Source organism: Crocuta crocuta, unplaced genomic scaffold, assembly GCF_008692635.1.
Source record: "Crocuta crocuta isolate KB4526 unplaced genomic scaffold, BGI_CrCroc_1.0 scaffold213, whole genome shotgun sequence".
In the NCBI taxonomy this organism is placed as follows: domain Eukaryota; kingdom Metazoa; phylum Chordata; class Mammalia; order Carnivora; family Hyaenidae; genus Crocuta; species Crocuta crocuta.
The window spans coordinates 1,723,976-1,743,314 of NW_027529442.1; the positions used below are offsets into that span (position 1 = coordinate 1,723,976).

A 19,339-nucleotide genomic window follows, 5' to 3' on the forward strand; every position below is an offset into this window, starting at 1 on the left:
TAAACACACCAGTGTTCTGCAAATGAACTGTGATGAGAGATGGAGGGTTGAGGTGTGTCCCTACGTGCCACAGATAAATGCTTTCACAAAGTACAATAAAAATTAACTACTAGAAAAATGGAAAAAAAATTAAAGCATTTATATTCAAACCCCAAAGTTATTGCTATTAGATTCAACAGGCAAATTTACTCTTGATTGCACACGAATTTCTCAATCCCTACTCTCAGTTTCTCTGATGACCTTGCTGGACACTGTAACCACTGCGAGGATCACCATGCAAGTAGGGCTGTATGACACCATATTGTTACATCCCTGCTTAGAACCAACACTATTTATAATAAGGTTCCAAAGTTTGTCCATCTACTGAGAGGCTGAGAATTCCTTTATTGCTATCTAATTTAGCCACAGGACACCTGGGTGGCTCAGTTGGTTGAGCATCTGACTCTTGGTTTTGGCTCAGGTCATGATCTCACAGTTGTGGGTTCAAGCCTCACATAGGGCTCCGTGCTACTAGTGCAGTGCCTGCTTGGGATTCTCTCTCTCTGCTCATCTATCTCTTTCAAAGTAAATAAATAAACTTTTTTAAAAAATGGTTGCTTTAAAAAAAAAAGTAGGCTCCACACCCGGCATGGAGCCCAACAGCAGAGCTTGAACTTACAAGCTTGACTTAGGTCTGAACTCAAGACCTGCGCTGAGATCAAGAGTTAGACATTTAACCAAATGAGCCACCCAGGCAACCCAATCTATTATTATGTTTGTTCACGTTTTCTTCTATCCCTAAAAATATTTGTTCTGATACTGGATATAGTTTGCAAAGGAAACAATAATAGAGAACTTTTCAAAATTCGTGGTACTTTATGATACAACTGCTACAGTATTTTGATAAATGTTAGGGAAAATAGAATAATATGAAATACATTTCCTTGCCAAGGGAACACTGAATAATACTGAGGACAGGGGAAAAAAAAGATCAGAAAAAAAACCCCACCCCCCTCCCACCCTCCACAGGGAAAGACTCTTTTAAATTCATCCTGAGAAGTGAGTGGCTGTTGGGACACTGAAAAATAAGTACTTAAGAGATCTCAAATACAAAGTGACACATGGAATTCTTCAACCTGCCATGTCTCTCGAGAAGTTCTCAGTTAAATAACAAGAATGACACCCAGAATACATTGACACGCAAAATTATGTCCTAGGACAGAAAAATGGATGGGGGAGGCGGGGAGAGGGTGGGGGAAGAAACCAAAGCCTCCCGGGATTTTTTGTCATGCGCTCTGAGGTTCCAAGCTAACAACAATTTTTTAAAAATCACCATGGTTTTGGGGCACCTGGATAACTCAGTAGGTTAAGTGTCCGACTTCAGCTCAGGTCCTGATCTCGCAGTTCCCAACTTCAAGCCCCGCCTCAGGCTCTCTGCTGACAGCATGGAGCCTGCAGCCTGCTTCAGATTCTGTGTCTCCCTCTCTCTCCGTTCTCCCTACTCATGCTCTGTCTCTGTCTCTGTCTCTCTCTCTCTCAAAAATAAATAAACATTAAATTTTTTTTTCTTAAGTCACAATGGTTCTTGTGGCCCTAGTAGGAATTAATGGGTCAAAACCGTGGCTTCTGAGGCTGCTCAAGAAATCGCTAATTTCTTAGGCAAGGAAGGGCACAATATGGAGGAGAGAAATTACTAGACAGGAGTCAGCAATTCGGAGCAAACCCAACCTGAAGGAAACAATTAGAAACTGGCACAGGTCCCAAATCAATAAGCGGAGGTGGCCGTGGGCAGTGAGCATAATGGCTGGGTAATGAAAACGCAAATGCAGGTAATGTGGCTCTGAGAGCAGAATGGCTCTTCAATGTCTCTCTGGCTGAAGAGAGGGTCATCTCTCCGGAGGCTGGCAAAGGCACATCGGAACAGGCTCTCGCAGTCCAGCTAGTCCCTGATGTCACAGCCGTGTGAACAAACAGTACTGCTGCGGTTTTCCCAAATCCTGGGAGAAATAAAGTCCTCACAGCTCGCTCTTGTCAAGCCCGGAGTGCAGTCCCAACAGGAAAAACACTTCTTACAGCATATGCAATGGATTCAAAGAGCTTTGGAACTGTATTTCCCATTAGCTCTAATGGAGGCTGTGCTAATAAATTCCCCAGCTCTCGGCTGAACAGGTATAATTCAGTAATGTAGCTGTAATTGAGTGATGTCAACTCAATATAATTTGTAATGTTTTTCTAACAAATTATCTCATTTTTCCTGAAAAAAAAGTTATCTGTGATTCCATGTGATAAGTTGTTTTAAAAGGCTGACATACAGTGCTAATGATAAAGATCTTTAATTGATGGAAATGGTAATAGTAGCACTAGCTAAGAATGATCTTAGCTTCTTCCTTAAACACTATTTAGCCTCTTCAACAGAACAAGCTTTCATTTCCAACCAGTAACTGTTTTGAATTTATGGCTCATGGTCCACAGATATTCCTGCATTTCGTCACTACGATGATTCTACTGGACAGGTTCTTTACAAACTCTTAGCTGTTCCTTTCTGTGCATGGTTCTCAAACCAGATCTACATGTTTCCACTTCTATGTTAATGGTAAGGCTGGTCTTCCTGTTGGGACCACCTTCTCCTCCACATCCATGTACCTGTCAATGACCTTTGTCTCTCAAGCTCCTGGCAAAACCCTCCTTCTCCATGATGGTCTCCAGACCCGTGGTCAGAATTTCTGACTTTCTCGCTCACCCCATATTCCGGTCACCATATTACAGCCAGATCTGCTGCCCCTGGTGAAGGCCCATTCATACTTGGGGTTTCAGTTCAATATCTTGCTTCAAGGAGAACCTTCCCTGCCTCAGATTAGGGCACACTACATATGGCTTTGATAACTGTCCTCCTTTCCTTTGAGGCATCAACTAGTATCATTAGTATCATTTTGTCTCCCTCCTCCCCTAGAGTTAGTTTATAGCCAGGGTCTATGTTGAGTTTTTCTTCAATCTAGCAGCAAGCATATAACCCTTCTAGTCTGAAGAAAGAAGAAGAGAATGGATGAATAAGCAAACATTATCTCTGTTTCTGCCTCTCCTTCACTCTACTGATCTCCACCAGACTGTGAACCCAAGGGCAACACATTCCTCACTGTAGCCACCATGTCTAACTAACCTGCACACAAGAGAGATGAACAAAACCCAGCTGAGTGAAACTGAATTCCTTCTATTGTAGTGTTAGCATCAGGTTGGGCCATAGAGAATTCAGTTCCCAGAGCTCATCATGTGTTACAGCACCTGCTATCCATTCACCCTCATCAAGCTCCCTACCATGTGCCAATCACTCTGCACAATATTGTAGAACAGAAGTGAATGATATTTAGTACCAATTATTTTGCCATTTCAGGATGATTTCCATTTATGACTATATTTCTGCATTCATACCAGCTACTGGAGAAATTATAGAGGTTAATCAAACACAGACACTGTCCTTGAGGAGCTCAGAGTCTAGTGAAGGAGATAAAAATGAAGAAAAAAAATATCAGGAGGTAAAAGCCATGAGTAACAAAAGGGGCCTCACTAGACCCGTTGTGTTCCAGTGAAGGACAAAGGGGAAGTAGGCTCAAGGCTTTGGTGAGGATGGGGTTTGTTTGTTTGTTTAACATTTATTTAGAGAGAGAGAGTGAAAGGCATGAGCAGGGGTAGGGCAGAAAGAGGGGGAAAGAGAGAGAATCCCAAGCAGGCTCTACGCCATCAGCACAGAGTCCAAGATGGGGCTCAGTCCCACAAACCCTGAGATCATGACCTAAGCCAAAATCAAAAGTCAGACGCTTAACCAACCGAGTCACCCAGGCGCCCCAGGGGTTGTTTTTAAAATGAGTCTTGCCCAGGTAGGGGTTGGGATTGCGAATCCAGCTAAAAGGAACCGAGATGGAAAGCAAGGCCACTGATTGGTTCAACAGATCTTTATCATCTCCTATGTGAAGCATGCGGAATACAGTAGTAAGTAAACCCAAGTCCATTCTCAAAGGAGTTTACATTCAACTGCTGGAGACAGATAGAGATAAACTAGCAACAATGTCAAGGGGTGATGAGCGCTCTGAAGAAAAACAGGGCAAAGTAAGGGACCAAGATGACAGGAGTGCTACTCTAGATGGGGTGGTCGGGAGAGGTTTTTTCATGGCAATGACCCTGAACAATAGCCTAAAGGACGTGAGGAAGGAAACCATGTTACACTCCTTGGAGAACATTCCTGCAAAGAGATTTTTTTTTTTTCAAATTGGGGTCTTTGAGCATGTTTTTGGAGGACTAAAGATTCTTGAAGAAATTTTTAATTTTTGCTTTCATTTATATAACACTCATTTAAAATGTGTTCCAGATGTGTTGTGGATCAACCACATGGTAGCTAAAATGTGGGCATCAGCACACAACTTCTGGGGCTGTGTCTGAATTTGTATTTGTATTTACAGTTGCGGTGACGTCAGGTAGTTCTGTCATAACTGTCACAAGCCAAAGACCAAAGAGGCAGAATTATAAGGTAAATCATGTGTTTGTGCTGTAAGACCTCAGAGTGCAGGCAGGGCATAAATGAATTGTCCTGTAATAGCAGCTGAAAGTGTTAGGAGGAATTGAGTGATCAGACAGTTCAGGCCAATACGAGCTTGACACTCTGTCTAGGACCTTTGACATAACAGACCCCCATGCTGATATTTCCAGCAATGAATCTATTTAAGAAAACACTATCCATCACGTTAAACTGATGTTGCTAATTTGAATTTGGTTTTGTCATTTAGATTGCATTTAATTTGTAAATATGTTTTAGTTTCATATTTGTCTATGAACTACACACATAGAAAATTACACCTAGCTTTATAGTTTTACATGTTTGGTAACTAAAATTATTTTAAAAATTAAACCAACATTGGAGGCTTATAAGAACTTCTCCTTTTAACTGGCATCCATATGGTACGCAGGTCCGGCCATAGTCAAAGACAGTGGTGGAAAGTCTTTGTTGTTCAGAACCAGCATCAGGCAATAGCTCTTGGTGGTTTCCAATGAACACACAAAAAATAAAGGAAAGAAAAGAAGTGAATATGCTTGGCAGAAAAAAAAAAAATCACAAACTGCATAGACACAGCAACTGTAACTTTTCTTCTCTGTGCACAAAGGCCATAATTTATGTAACCCATAGGTTAAACCTCTTTCAGAACATGTAGCCCATTGGAACCTTAAACAGTAGAAAACTACATAGGGGAAAGACTGAGGGTATAGAAGCTATAATTAAAGGTTCACTGCACTCCTGTGGCAGATTAATCACAGAACCAGAGGAAGAGTCAAGCGTCACTAAAAATGCAAAATAAATCCAGCTAAACATAGTTCACCTGCAGGGAAAAGTTTTTCTCACGACACAAGGCTGTTCTATGCTGAGAATAGTGAACGAGAGCCAAGACAACTGTCTGAAAAGCTCAGGCAGTTGGTGGGAATGAATCCTTGGATCCTAGAACTTTATAACAATATTAGGTGAGAGCTGACACCTGGAATCAAGCTGACCAGGGTTCAGGAAGCACCTCCATCATCGATCAACTCCGAGACTTGAATAAGGTCTTTAATATCACAGGAAAAAAATAAAGATAAAATAATACCTACATTATAAGGCTGTTGAAAGGGTTCAATGAGATCATTAACGCACAGAGCCCATTTAGAACACTGCCCGTCATGTAGTAAGTGCTCCATAAATGCAAGAAATGATTTTTATAATGTTCTAGCTCTATCATTATATAAGCACATGTCTCCACAAATGACTCAACAGCCTGCTTTGCTCAATCCTACAGCTCTGGAACAACATCTCCATGACGGTTCTAGATGATTAGTCACGCATACACAAGTAGAATACAAGTAAGATTATCCTTAAAATAACATCATTCTCATGCGCTCACTCACATAACCCAACAACCTAACAGAGTGGGCACCATTATTATTTCAATCTTACAGATAACAAGCACAGACCAGAGGAGAGGATGGACCTGCTTGAGGACATAAAGTTCTTAAATAATGTAGCCAAGATTTGTGTCTAACTCTGGGTCCAGAGTCTACCTTTTGAATCACCAAACGACATTGTTCTTCTAGGTATAGGTCCTTCCTCTGAGTCAAGTGGACAGAAACACTGGAGATAGTTGGTCACAGGTACATAATCGTTCATTCCTCTAGATTCTCCAACTTGCAGGCATAGCAAGCTCTAGAGTGTTCCGTTCGACAGCTAAGCAATTCCCAGAGTTACAATTTATTGCTATACTGTTAGCTAATACAGAGTCAATACCAAAGTTGTCCGTTTGAACAGCATTGCAGTAGGGTTCACGAACGAAACTTCATTTGAAAATACTGTCCAACATTTTTACATAAGGTCCCATCGACCACCACTAACTCAATTCACACTTGAATTTAGTTCCAAAAGAAAAAGGGATGCTTTAGTTCTGTCAGATAATGAGAGTCATTTAATTCATTTTGGCTTTTTTTTTTTTTTCTTTTTTGCCAGGAAGCACTGAGATGAACTGAACAACCACAAAATGAAGAAAATGAATTACTTTGGGGTGCCCTGTGACAGCTACTCCTATGTTTGTTTGTTAATTTGTTTTTTAAAGAGTCTGTGTCATAGTGTATCCTTTACTCAAATTATCCTATCTGAGTAATATGTTCCTTTGTAAAGGGCCACACGTTCTCTTTAAAGTAGAGGGGAAGCAGAGGCCCTTAGATGTTTCAAGGAAACTTCATGTCCCCCAAACCTGCCTCAAATGAAACATCTAACAATTATACCTTTGAAGCATCGAGACACTGGCCATCGGGGCACTGAGGTCAGGGAACAACTGTGCAGCTCTGTACTTTACGTAGCTGGACGTGCTGCCGGCCAACCCCTTAATGAGCTACAATGGACACAGTCAATCAGAAGCCAGATCTGTGGCTCCAGAAAGAAAGCCGGCCGCAGAGGGAAGATCCCGTAAGCTGGAGGGAGCTGTTTCCTCGCAGTAGCTCGCTGCCACCGCCCAGCCCCATCATCTGTGTGTACTCCTCATTAGGAACCGCATTATGGGCCATCATCTCTTCTCCAGCTGCAAGCAAAGGCGGCACCCCGGAATTGCCCTGTGGCCCACATGCAAGACTAATGACTAGAACTCTGGCTTCTTGCTTGATGCTTGGCCTTCAGAATCACATGAACCTGTTCTGAAAGACACACCACTGTCACAGACGTATGGAGAGAGATTAAGTCCCAGATGGAAGCCAGTCAATGTCAATCGGTCACTGCTCTTAAAGCCTGGCTGGCTTTTCATCTAAGCAACAACAGAGAATGATTTCAGCTCTCAGTTCCTCAGCTCAATTAAGTCTTAGGATACAAAGTCAAGTGATCCTGGCTTCCTAAGCATTCTCCACCAGCGCCTGTGTCTTGCCTACCCCTGGTCACTCATCTATAGCAGCTGCTTTTGATAGCATTCATCCTTGAGCACATCTTCTAATTTCCAAGCAACCACTTGACGATGCAGAATGTTCCAGCTATTCAAATGAACTATACATTATTGTTGTATCGGCTGTCCCATAAAGAGGTAAAATCTGGATCAAATGCAGGACTTGTTGTCGGGGGAGAAATGATAAGGTGAAGAATTAGCAGAAGAGCAAGAAGAAACCAGAGATGATTGAAGGTTATGAAACATTTAGGAGGCTAGTGAACACCTTCCCTTTTTTCCCCCTCTTCTGACTCTCTGGATCTGCCATTTTTAGCCGGTTTGTTTTATGCTCCCGTTGTGATATATGCTTAGTTCAAAGCTGTTGACTTTGCTTCCCCATTACAGGTAAGGGTGTCTCTGTTTCCTGGCCTTATCTACCCAGGTACTTGTCTCCCCCAGAACTTCAATTATATATATATAACTGATATATACATACATATATATATAAAACTTCCTGCCAAAGGAATTTCATTGCATTTCATAGATTCCTAGTACTACATTCCANCAGAACTTCAGTTATATATATATAACTGATATATACATACATATATATATATAAAACTTCCTGCCAAAGGAATTTCATTGCATTTCATAGATTCCTAGTACTACATTCCAGATGCCAATGGTAACTTTTAAATTCATTCCGGTTACTTCTGCATTTTGTCTATAAATGTGCAATAGTAGCAACAATAATAGATAACGTCTTTCTAAATGCTGTATATACCATAATTCATTTAATCTTCAGAACAGTTTTACAAGGGAGGTCATCGTTATTATCCTCTTTCACAGATAAACAGGTAAAGCACAGAGAAGTCCATGGACTTGCCTGAGGACGTTCAGCTCACCAGCGCAACAGCCAGGATTTGAGTCCAGGCAGCACAGCTCTAGAACCTGTGTTCTCAACCTCTGCATTCCTCTGTTCCTCAGAAGGAACGTGACACCACCCCGCCCCCAGGTTTCCATCCCAACCCTCAAATTTAAATGCTAATTATAAGGAGAGTACATGTTACGGCAAAACGTATACAAACGTATATGAATTAAAAATTAAACTGTGCTTCCTCTCCTTTGTCCTGTCCCACTACCCTCATGTCCTTACAATTTCATTCTCTGAGGGAGCCAGTATTAACAATTTGGCGTGCACTTCTGGTTTTGAATATACATGTTCATTTTTACATGTGTTTTTATAAAACATACTGTTCTGCCACATGCTTGGCATCTTTTCATGTCAACTCACAGAGATCTACTCCATACTCATTAATGGCTGCAAAGTAATTTCAGTGTACAGACACATAATACTGTATTTAACAAGTCCCCTTTGAGAGATATTTATTTTACCTTCAATTTCTCATGACTACTAATGGTACTGCCATGAACTTTTCATATGCCTGGTCAAGTATATTGATAGAATATACAGCTTGAAGTTTCTAAGAATTTCTAAGGCAAAACATTTCAAACTATGGTTGAGAGTTCCAAACCACCCAGTCCAAAGTTTCCTATATAAATTTATACTCAACAATAGTGTACACGTACCTCTCTATCCCTCCATTTTTGCCCACACTGGTTATTATCTCAACCAAATAATTTGTAATTTAATTATGGGAAACATGGAGTAATAATGAGTTCCCTAAGGTTTCCTTTGGGATTGCTAATCTACTAGGATCCACACAACCAGTCCTCAGAATGAAATAAAGCAACTGACTGACCTCAAAATATTCTGTCTGCTTCTCTCAAATAACTCTTCGAGTCTGACCTCATTTATATTATGACCTCCAGTTCTTTCCAGATTGAATTACATATGGAAGAAGCTCACGGAACCTAGACCAGAATCCAACAATGGAATAAAAAGGTATCTTGGTGGGGAAAATGACCCTGCAAAATCATTAGAGGTGCCCAGAATTGTCTCCCATGTCCCTAGGCATAAACTAAAGTATCCACTGATTTTTGACAGTATAAATACAGAATGTGCCCTGGTCTGAATAGAAATGAGGAAATTCCTGAGTGCAGGACTGAATTTCTAGGAGCTTTGTAGCATTACCTGAAGGCATGAATTAGGTAGATCTGATTCTGTCCTGAAGAAAGCAGGAAAACTACTGCAGGTGGCTACTTCCCCTCAAGCACCTTTGCTCTGAGGATCCTCTTCTAGTTCCATGGCCGGTGCCTTACATCAACTCCACTCACTGAAGATGTTGTGCTTTGCATTCCAAAATGGCACCTCCAAGGACTAACTGATATAATAAACACAGACTAATAGAAACATCATCATCATCTTCATCATCATCTCTGGCAAGATTAGCATTATGTGAACCAAGCACTCTGCTAATTCTCTAATCAACCATATGAGGTGGATAATATTATTATCTGATTTTACCCATGTGAATAGAAGGTCACAAGTTAGTAAGTGATATTTCGAGGGCTCGAACCATTTCTGCATTATGTCGAAAGCCACACTCTTGATGATTACACACGCTCCCATCCACGGGCAGAAAATAAAGAAACATATACCAGAAGAGCAAAGGGAATGGTGGCAGTTAGTGTATACTGCAACTGACACACCAGTCTGACTGTAAGTCTCCTATTTCAAAATGTCTGCATGTCTACGGGGACCAGGGAAGCAACATGCATGAGTAAAAGGCCAAGTGCATAACAAAGGGACTGGTGGAGAGTGTGGTGCATAGAACTCACCCAGAGACGGCAATCCCTTGCGCTAATTACTCCCACGTGTGCATGCTGTTCAATGGTTGCCGGATCACCAAATCATTCTGAGAAGTGAAGAAATCCAAGTTTTGAAAAGTTTTTGTTTTAACCACCCGGTGCTTGAAAAACCCGATTTTTAGAGTAAACCATTCCTACCTGTGAATTCTAATTTCAATGTTTTAAAAACATTTTATTTTTTATTTATTTATTTATTTATTTTTTTTTAATAGTTTATTGTCAAATTAGTTTCCACATAACACTCAGTGCTCATCCCCACAAGTGTCCTCCTCCATGCCCATCCCCCCCTCCCCCCACATCCATCAGTCCTCAGTTTTTGTCAGCATTCAAGAGTCTCTCATGGTTTGCTTCTCTTCCTTTCCCCCACCATTTCCGCCCTTCTTCTCCCCCTTGTTCCTCCGTCAAGTTCCTCCTAATCCTCCTATACGTGCAAACATATGATATTTGTCCTTCTCTGCCTGACTTATTTCGCTCAGCATAACACCCTCAAGGTCCATCCATGTTGCTACACATGGCCAGATTTCATTGTTTCTCATTGCCATGTAGTATTCCATGGTGTAGATAAACCACATCTTCTTGATCCATTCATTTGCATTTTTATACACCAACAATGAAGCAACAGAAAGAGAAATCAAGAAACTGCTCCCATTCACAATTGCATAAAAACATTTTAAAGGTGAATTTGCAAACACTGACCTCCACACATAAGTAATCCGCACATGAGCAATAACATGTCAGGAAACATGGCAGCACTGTGAGACAGCCAGCAGCCGTGTGTCCTCTGCCCTTGCTACCAGACCCTTCTCTTTCTCAGGAATCTGGAAGGCAGTAATGGGCTCAGGGAAGATGGGCCCTGCCCCCAGTCCATGAGGCTGAATCAGGAGTCACCTATGCCAGTGAAGGCAACTAAATTCTCCTTTGTCTCTGACCAGTCTGAGAAGGGATACACATGTGACCCCGTTCTGGCTAAAGAGAAATAAAAAGGTATCTGCTAAGAGACTTTAAGGAAAGACCTTCTTTCTTGAATAAATAAATAAATAAATAAGAGGTGGCCATTCTCTCCTATCCTGTATCAGATGCTAAGCTGGGACAATGGGTCACTGAAAGCTCTGGTAGCCTTCTTGTGAGCATAAGGCAACACCCATGCTAAGGATGAAGGCTAAGACATCACGGATGGTATAATGGAAGCCTGGAAGGGGCTTGGGTCCATGGTGAGCACCTAAATCAACCCTGATGCTGTTTATCTCAAGGCTCCTTGTTCGGAAGACAGCAAACATCCTTGTGCTTTAGGACACTAGTAGTTGGGTTTTCTGTTACTTGGTACTGAATACATTCCAGCGAAGGCTGTCTCTTTCAACCTCTCTTCAGAGTTCTAGCCTTTTGTTTACAACATCGTAATGCAGAAAACTTCAGCAACATCAAGTTTACCCAGTTAGAGTCTGCAACAACATGTGAGATGAGGCTCTGCCACTTGAGAACACCCACACTCTGCTTCAAAAATTTAAATTGTGCTGTTAGCTTTTCAAGATGGATGAAATCCTTTACAGCATCATATAGCAAGGACTTAACTGCTCTCATGGTTGCCAGGCAACTGCATACGCATATGCTGCCTAGAAACAAAATTTATGACCCCTGACTCCCCAGAGGAGGGTCTTTCTCCACAACTGATATGCATGTGCCCAAGTCTGACACTTTCCATCCAGCAAAGGTCATGGTGTACATCGGAGCTATCCAACAATCCCAAGCTCATTATACTGCCAACTAATATCATTCTTGATCACATCATAAATTGTGGTTTCTGCATGCAAAGCCAAACGACAGAGTGAAGACTGTCCTGGGGCATAATTCCTTGTCCTCTGGCCTGTCTCATTATATAGACTGATTGGGTACCATCCAGGCAAAGGAAAAGAACATGTGAAGGTTCCTATCAGCCTGAAGAATCACAGTCAGGTGAACAGAGTTTTGTAAACATGTTCCAATATTCAAGGAAAGTTTGTCTTCACAGTAAGTGATATGATGAACTTTAATAATGCCCCATAGAGCTTCTAACATTAAGCGTCATTTTAAAAATACATGCACATGCAAGGCTAAGATATGCTCCTCATTTTATTAGTGCAAGAATTTCAAAATGCAAATACAAATGCCCCACATTTACAATTCATAATGATTCCGGTTTTTGCAAGTGAATTTTGAATACTTTAAATTCACAGAATCATGGAATGTAAAAATCAAGAGCGACTCTGAGATCAAGCAGTAGAATCCAAGAGAAGGTAAATGCACAGCTCCTTAGGGGTCAACACAGAACCCACATTGCTTGACTTCTGGTCTAAAGCTCTTACCCAAACACAATGTGCTTGTCCCTCGTGCAATCAACCCTTAATTATCGTGGTGCTGAAGGCCAGACACGATTTGGTTTCCACCTGATGACAAGCCAAACTCCCCATCTAGCCCTTCGTTGCTGTTAGTCAGGATTAGGTGAAGTTGCATGTGAGTCGCCTCTTGTCCACCCTCCACCCCAAGGTTAACAGGGGCTGAAACACACAAGCTTTTTTGTCTCATTTAATAAGTGAGGAGGTCAGCAGTCCGGGGCCGGTAAAGTAGTTCCACAGTTTCGTTACAGACCCACCTGCCTTCTGATTTACCATTCTCCATTCCTAGAGGATGGTCTTCCTTAACTCGGTCAGAGGTGATACATGAGCCATTATATCTACATCGCAGTCAGAAGGAAGGAAGACCCTTCAATAAACTGTCTCATCCTTTATGTCTCATAAAGGATTCTGCTCCTTTGGGTTCTCCTGAAAGCAAAGCCCAAGATGAGACCCAACAGCAGAGGTTCCGGTAGCTTATTTGGAAGGTGATCCTAGGGGAAAGTGAGAACTATAAGGGAAGGGGGAATAGCAATAAAACATGGGTTAGAAGCTGGTTATATATATGATCGACTGAAGTTAAAGCCTCTGGGGACCATGTGACGAACTGTGTGGAATGCATCTCAAAACAGTCCATCTCACTGACAGAGGCTGGGGCACTTATCTACCAACTTCTCCAGGCCCTCGCAGAGGTCAAAGTGATACAGCATGGCCCAGGGCCCCAGGTGAACAAAACCAGGCATTCCCCATAAGTCACAATGTTAGCATAAACTACTTGGCATGGCCCAACACCTCAGGTAGACATAGACACTCTAATTGAGCAGGATATTTCAAGGGTTCAAAGGTTATCTCCCAAGACCCATCAAAACTAGTATTTTCATTAGAATGTGCAAGAGTTGTAAAGCCTCAAGCTTGCTGAGTTCATCTTTTACGTCGCAACCTGTTTGGCAAGAACTGAGTCATGAGGCCATACCCACCTGTAACAAAAGTAGCAAATGCAATCTTTTTCTGGGCAGCCACTTGCCTGCTTAAGATTTAGGAATTCTATCTCTGTGTAACAGTGGCTCTCAAACTTCAGTATGTCAAAATCGCCGAGAGAGCTTGTTTTTGGGTTTTTTTTTTTTAATATTTTAATTTTATTTCTAGGAGAGAGAGAGAGAGAGAGACAGCGTGAGCAGGGGAGGGTCANAGACAGCTTGTTAAAATAGGCTGCGGGCACTTCCTTCCCCCTCTCCACCACGCCCCCTGCGATCTTCTGGTTCAGTAGGGGTGAGGAGTGAGAATTTGCATTTCAGCAATTTCTCGGGTGCATTAGTTTTCTGTTGCTGTCAGAATAAATAATCACAAACTTAGGGTTTAAAGCAACACAAATCGACTATCTCACTGTTCTGTGTGTCTGGTCTCACCAGACAAATTAAGTTGCAAACAGGCTGGGGTCCTTTCCAAAGGTACTAGGGGAGCTCAGTTTCTGGGTTCATTCAGATTGTTTGTAGAATTCATTTCTGAGGTCTCTGTTTCCTTCCTGGCTGTGGACTGATGGTCATTCTCAACTTCCAGTGTGGACCCATCTTTCCAGAGTCAAGTCAGCAATGAGGGTTTGGGTTATTTTCATGTTTAAGTCTCTCTCGCCTTTCTATGGTCAAATATCTCTGATTGTAGCCTGGAAAGATTCTCTGATTTTTGTTTAATTTTTTTGAATGTTTATTTTGTTTTTGAGACAGAGACAGAGTGTGAGTGAGGGAAGGGCAGAGAGAGAGACACACACAGAATGTGAAGCAAGCTCCAGGCTCTGAGCTGTCAGCACAGAGCCCAGCGTGGGGCTTGAACCCACAAACTGAGCCAAAGATCATGACCTGAGCCAAAGTCGGATGCTTAACCAGCTGAGCCACCCAGGTGCCCCAGTCATCTGATTTTTAAGCACTCATGTGATAAGATTAGGTCTGCCCACATAATCCACAATTATTCCCACATCTCGGGGTCCATAATCTTAATTACATACACAAAATCCCATACACAGAATACATAGATTCTGGAATAAGGGTGTAGACATCTTTAAGAAAGGCCATAATTCTGCCTACTTTACCAGTACATTCTGTGGCTACTAGTTCAGGAACCACACTTTGAGGGCCACTGCTATAGCAAAGGGAAGAACTAGGGCACCTGGGTGGCTCAATTGGCTAAGCATCTGACTTCGACTCAAGTCATGATCTCATGGTTTGTGAGCTTGAGCCCTGCATTGGGCTCTGTGCTGAGAGTGAGGAGCCCACTTGGGATTTTCTCTCTCCATCTCTCTCTCTCTGCCCTTCCCCCACTCTCTCCCAAAATAAATAAACTTTAAAAAAAGAAAGAAAAGGGAAGAACTACCAGTCTCTTCCCTAGCATAGTAGCATCAATCGAAAGAAGCACAGAAGCTGTATTGAAAGCAACTATAAAAGCTTGCAGCAAACAGACTGTACTTTACTTCTTCACTGGGCCCAGTGCCTGCTCAAAAAGTAGTGAGAAAAAGGGCACAAAGTGGGGTCCAAGAACACAGAAACAAGGAAGTGAAATCATCCTCAGACTAGAGAATCAGATCTTGCATATTCTAGCCATTTCTTGCAATGTATTCAGTAAAATTCTTAACTGATTAAGAGAGAAACAAAATGCAATCAAGCCAATCCTTGATCTAAAATAGGGGGAATTTCATTAAAACTCAACAGGTCCCTTTATGGCAAGATTCCCCATGGTCTTTAACATGCCAGGGTATGAGGAGAGCCTCCAAGAAGGAGAATAGAGTTTCTCAAAACTGTCTATCGACCATTTTCTTCATGGCCGTGGTCATGGAACTGGACTCCCTCAAAATTGCAGTTGTAAAGGTTGCTCTGGGGTGAAAGGTGTAAATCAATATACCTACAGTTTTTTTTAGTTGGTGCTTCTCAATGTTGATTGCATCCTGGGATCATCTCAGGAGGTTTAAAAAACCAATGCCTGGGGCACCTGGGTGGCTCAGTCGGTTAAGCATCCGACTTCAGCTCAGGTCATGATCTCATGGTTTGTGGGTTCAAGCCACAATCTCTGTGCCTAGGCCACACACCCCAGAGATTCTGATATGCTTGGTTGGGGGCATGGCCTGGAAGATTGCTGTCCATACTCCCCAGGTAATTCTAATAGGCAGCCATGACTAAGGACCACTACTGTGGGTGACAAGCCTGTTCTGACTCCTTTAGAGTATTAGGTTAAAAGGGTGCCTGGGTAGCTCAGTTGGTGAAGCGTCTGACTCTTGATTTCACCTCAAGTCATGATCTCACAGTTCTTGGGTTTGAGCCCAGCATTAGGTTCTGCACTGAAAATGCGGAGCCTGCTTGGGATTCTCTCTGTCTCTCTCTTTCTCTGTCTCTCTCTCTCTCTCTCTTTCTCTGCCTCTCCTGTGCTCGCTCTCTTCCTCTCCTCTCTCTCAAAACAAATAAATAAACTTAAAAAAATATAGAGTGTTCAGTTACTAACCGCAGTGGGAAAACATGGTATTGCTCTATGTATTTTAATTTCATCCAATCAAATTAAGGGAGTGATTTTAAGGATTTAAAGAGAAGGCAAGAAGTGGCTGGCAGTATGAAACAACTCTATACTCAAGAATACCATTCTTTTTTACCATCAATGCCAGCCCAGATGACTTTAATCTTATTATATCTCCAGAATTTAGCACAATGCCCACACAAGGTATGTGGTCAGTAAGTAACATGGTAAATATTGAAGGAGTATGAACAAAGTCCTGTTCAAAATGCAGATTCTGGAAGAATCATGGTTCAGCCAAACCTAAGCGCACATTACTCTAGACAGATCATCAGAACAGAGAGTGAAGTGGGGAATCAGCATTTTGATTAGCGTGCTACCAGGCCCATAGACTTTGACCAATAAATACTTGATACGTGGATGAATGGATGGATGGATGGATGGATGGATGGATGGATGGATGGATGGATGGATGGATGGAGGGGTGGGTGGATGGATGGATGGATGGATGGATGGATGGATAACCATAAAAAGACAGGCTTACATATGTTGAAGCATGAGGTAATTAGGCGAAAGCTAGAGGAAAGAGCCCAGAGCTGGAAGTGAAATTCAGAGAACAAGTAGATATTCAACCACGTCTGTCTCTTCCTCCAGATTTGTGTAGGTCACTAAAAACATGGGGCATCTCAGTGAAACTTGCTGAAAAGCCCCTGCTGAAATGGAAAGTCTTGTTTGGAAATTTGCAAATCTCAGCTGCCTCTAATTCACCTTTGTCTTCTCACCCTGACTCTGATCCCGTGCAGCCCCTCCAGCTCTCTCCAGGATGATGGGAGAAGAAAGTGTGCCCAGGAGCCTCCTGTCTGCTCCCGCTCCTTCTCTTTGCTGCCAGCATAGCATAGCACGCCAACTGCCAATTGCCTCTTTCCAGGGCACTTTTTGAGAGCATCTCTCTTGGATCACCCAGGCTAGATAGCTCCAGTTTTTTGGTTATATTATAACTCTTAGGATACATGCATCCCTAACAAGCACCATCTCTAAGATGATGCAGTCTGTCATCCAATATCCCGTCACTTAATTCACAGTGCTGTTTATCTTGGCTGCAGGAGAATAAATTATTGGTATATTCAGAAAGCCTCATACCACCTTTCCCCTTCTCCAGTATCATAAAAGTTAAAATTATGTATTTATGAACCAAATAATTTATCTGAACATTTTAACAATGCACTAGCACTTATGAAGGTTTTTATTTCAATTCTGTTAGAGATGTAAAGTTAAATATGACTTCGGAACAAGTTCTGTTTTCTCCAATATCTAATAATACATGTGTGGGGTTCCATTTTGGCCTGGTACAATTAACACAAGAAGCATAATGGACCTATAGCAATCCCCTTGAGAAAATGACAAATGAGTACCAGCAATAATTTATCTGTGGATTTCAAGGCCTGGATAACAGCACTGCTAAAACTACTCTAAAAGAAAATGGAAAGAAAGGGAAAAAAAAAAAAACCCTCCAAGTCAAGAGCCATCAAGAGCCAAACACTCTCACAGGCTGTTTTTGGGAATACAGAGTGTACAACATTTCTAGATTGCAACCTAGCAACAGGCATCAAATGTTCACAGCTTTAAAATGTTCATTTCTTCACCATTATTTCGAGAACTGTGTCCCAAGGAAATAATAAAAGATATGCCCAGAGATATATCATATATGGATGCTCATTTACATTGTAACTTCCCACAAAGATAAACTGACAGAAACGTACTAGTCCATAAATAAGGGGCTTATTTAATACATTTCACTACCTACAAAAGGGATTGCTATGCAGTCGTTAAAAATGATGGTCCTGAAGAATTATACCTTATAGGAAAATGCGCAAAAATATACATGCTACACAATTAAGGGGAACAGCAAGATGCAAACCAGTGTATGCAGTCTACATCCACTGTGTTCCTAATATATATCTGCAACATTATTCTAGAAAGTGATCAATAAATATTTTGGAATGTGTAAGTGGCATGTGTGTATGGTGTGTGTTCATAAAGACAAGGAAACCCAAAGTGTTGACAACGGTATTGGCTAGATGACAGAATTCTGGGGAATGCTTATTTTCCTCCTCATAGTCCTCTATCTTTTCTACATTGCCTCAAAGCACACATTATTTTTGTAATACAGAAATGTTATGTTGTTACTGATCTGTGGGTGAAAGAAACTCATTGCTATTCCCCCTGGAGTAGCCCGATGATGCAAATATTCTACTGATGGATACTTCCTCCTTGGATTCATCCCAGGTGCTTAGGGGGCACCTGCATGGCTCAGTTGGTTAAGCATCTGACTTCAGCTCAGGTCATGATCTCACGGTTCATGGGTTCGAGCCCCACTTCATGCTCTGTGCTGACAGCTCAAAGCCTGGAGCCTGCTTCAGATTCTGTGTCTCCCTCTCTCTCTCTGCCCCTCTCCTGTTCATGCTCTGTGTGTGTGTGTGTGTGTGTGTGTGTGTGTGTGTGTGTCTCAAAAATAAATAAACATTAAAAAAATATTTTTTAAATCCAAAGCTTTGGATCCAGAAATCATTTGGAGTCAAATCCCACCCCTCTCTTTTTCTTGGGTAAGATCATTTATCTCTTTGAGCTTCCTGTGCCTCTGGTATAGGGATGATGGGGGAAGTAAATGAGAAGTTATCAGCCTCCCCAACCGTTATTTGTCCCTCCCCTTCCTTTCTAATAGGACCAGACTCTGATTTTGTTTAATTGCAGCAGGTGAGAGAGGGGTTCCACACCCCATACTCAGGGACAAAGGCTGGGCCCTACCTAGCCCTAGGCTGTAAACTTGACCAGACCAGGACAAACACAGTAAGTTCATTCTCCCTGCAAAGGATTATTCTAGGCTGTGATTTGAAATCCTGGCCAATAGACTAGGAAAGCAAATTGTTGGGGGTGGGGTGTGCATCTGAGAAAGTTTTCCTCGCTCTTAAGAAAACAAAAACACACGAAAGGATGGACACTCTTCTCCGTCTCTGGCCTTCAGACACTGCTAGGTTCAGGCTGTCTGCAGGCACCCTCGCCACCCTGGAACATAAGGGCACCAGGCCTATGAAGAAAAGTACCTCTCGAAAGAATGATTAAAAAAAAGATAGCTAAGAACCCTGTTCTCAGTAATGTTGTTGCTGAATTCTAGAAAGACCTTCTTTTATCAAAAACAATTTTTTTACTGTGCATTTATTTTTGAGAGAAAGAAAGAGAGAGTGCAAGCAGGGAGGGGCAGAGAGAGAGAGAGAGAGACAGAATCCAAAGCAAGCTCCAGGCTCGGAGCTGTCAGCCCAG

General features: G+C 42.0%; 1 protein-coding gene across 3 annotated transcripts in view; it reads right to left on the reverse strand.

Moving 5' to 3' along the window:
- FHIT (fragile histidine triad diadenosine triphosphatase) overlaps window positions 1-19,339 on the reverse strand; it is a 1,396,599-nt gene that overhangs the window by 1,218,779 nt on the left and 158,481 nt on the right. The window contains exon 3 of one of the 3 annotated variants that reach the window (XM_077760234.1): window positions 10,137-10,213. The exons of the other annotated variants lie outside the window; for them this stretch is intronic. The gene's annotated coding sequence lies outside the window, so the exon portion shown is untranslated. The remainder of the gene's footprint in view (window positions 1-10,136; window positions 10,214-19,339) is intronic. 3 annotated transcript variants of the gene reach the window in all.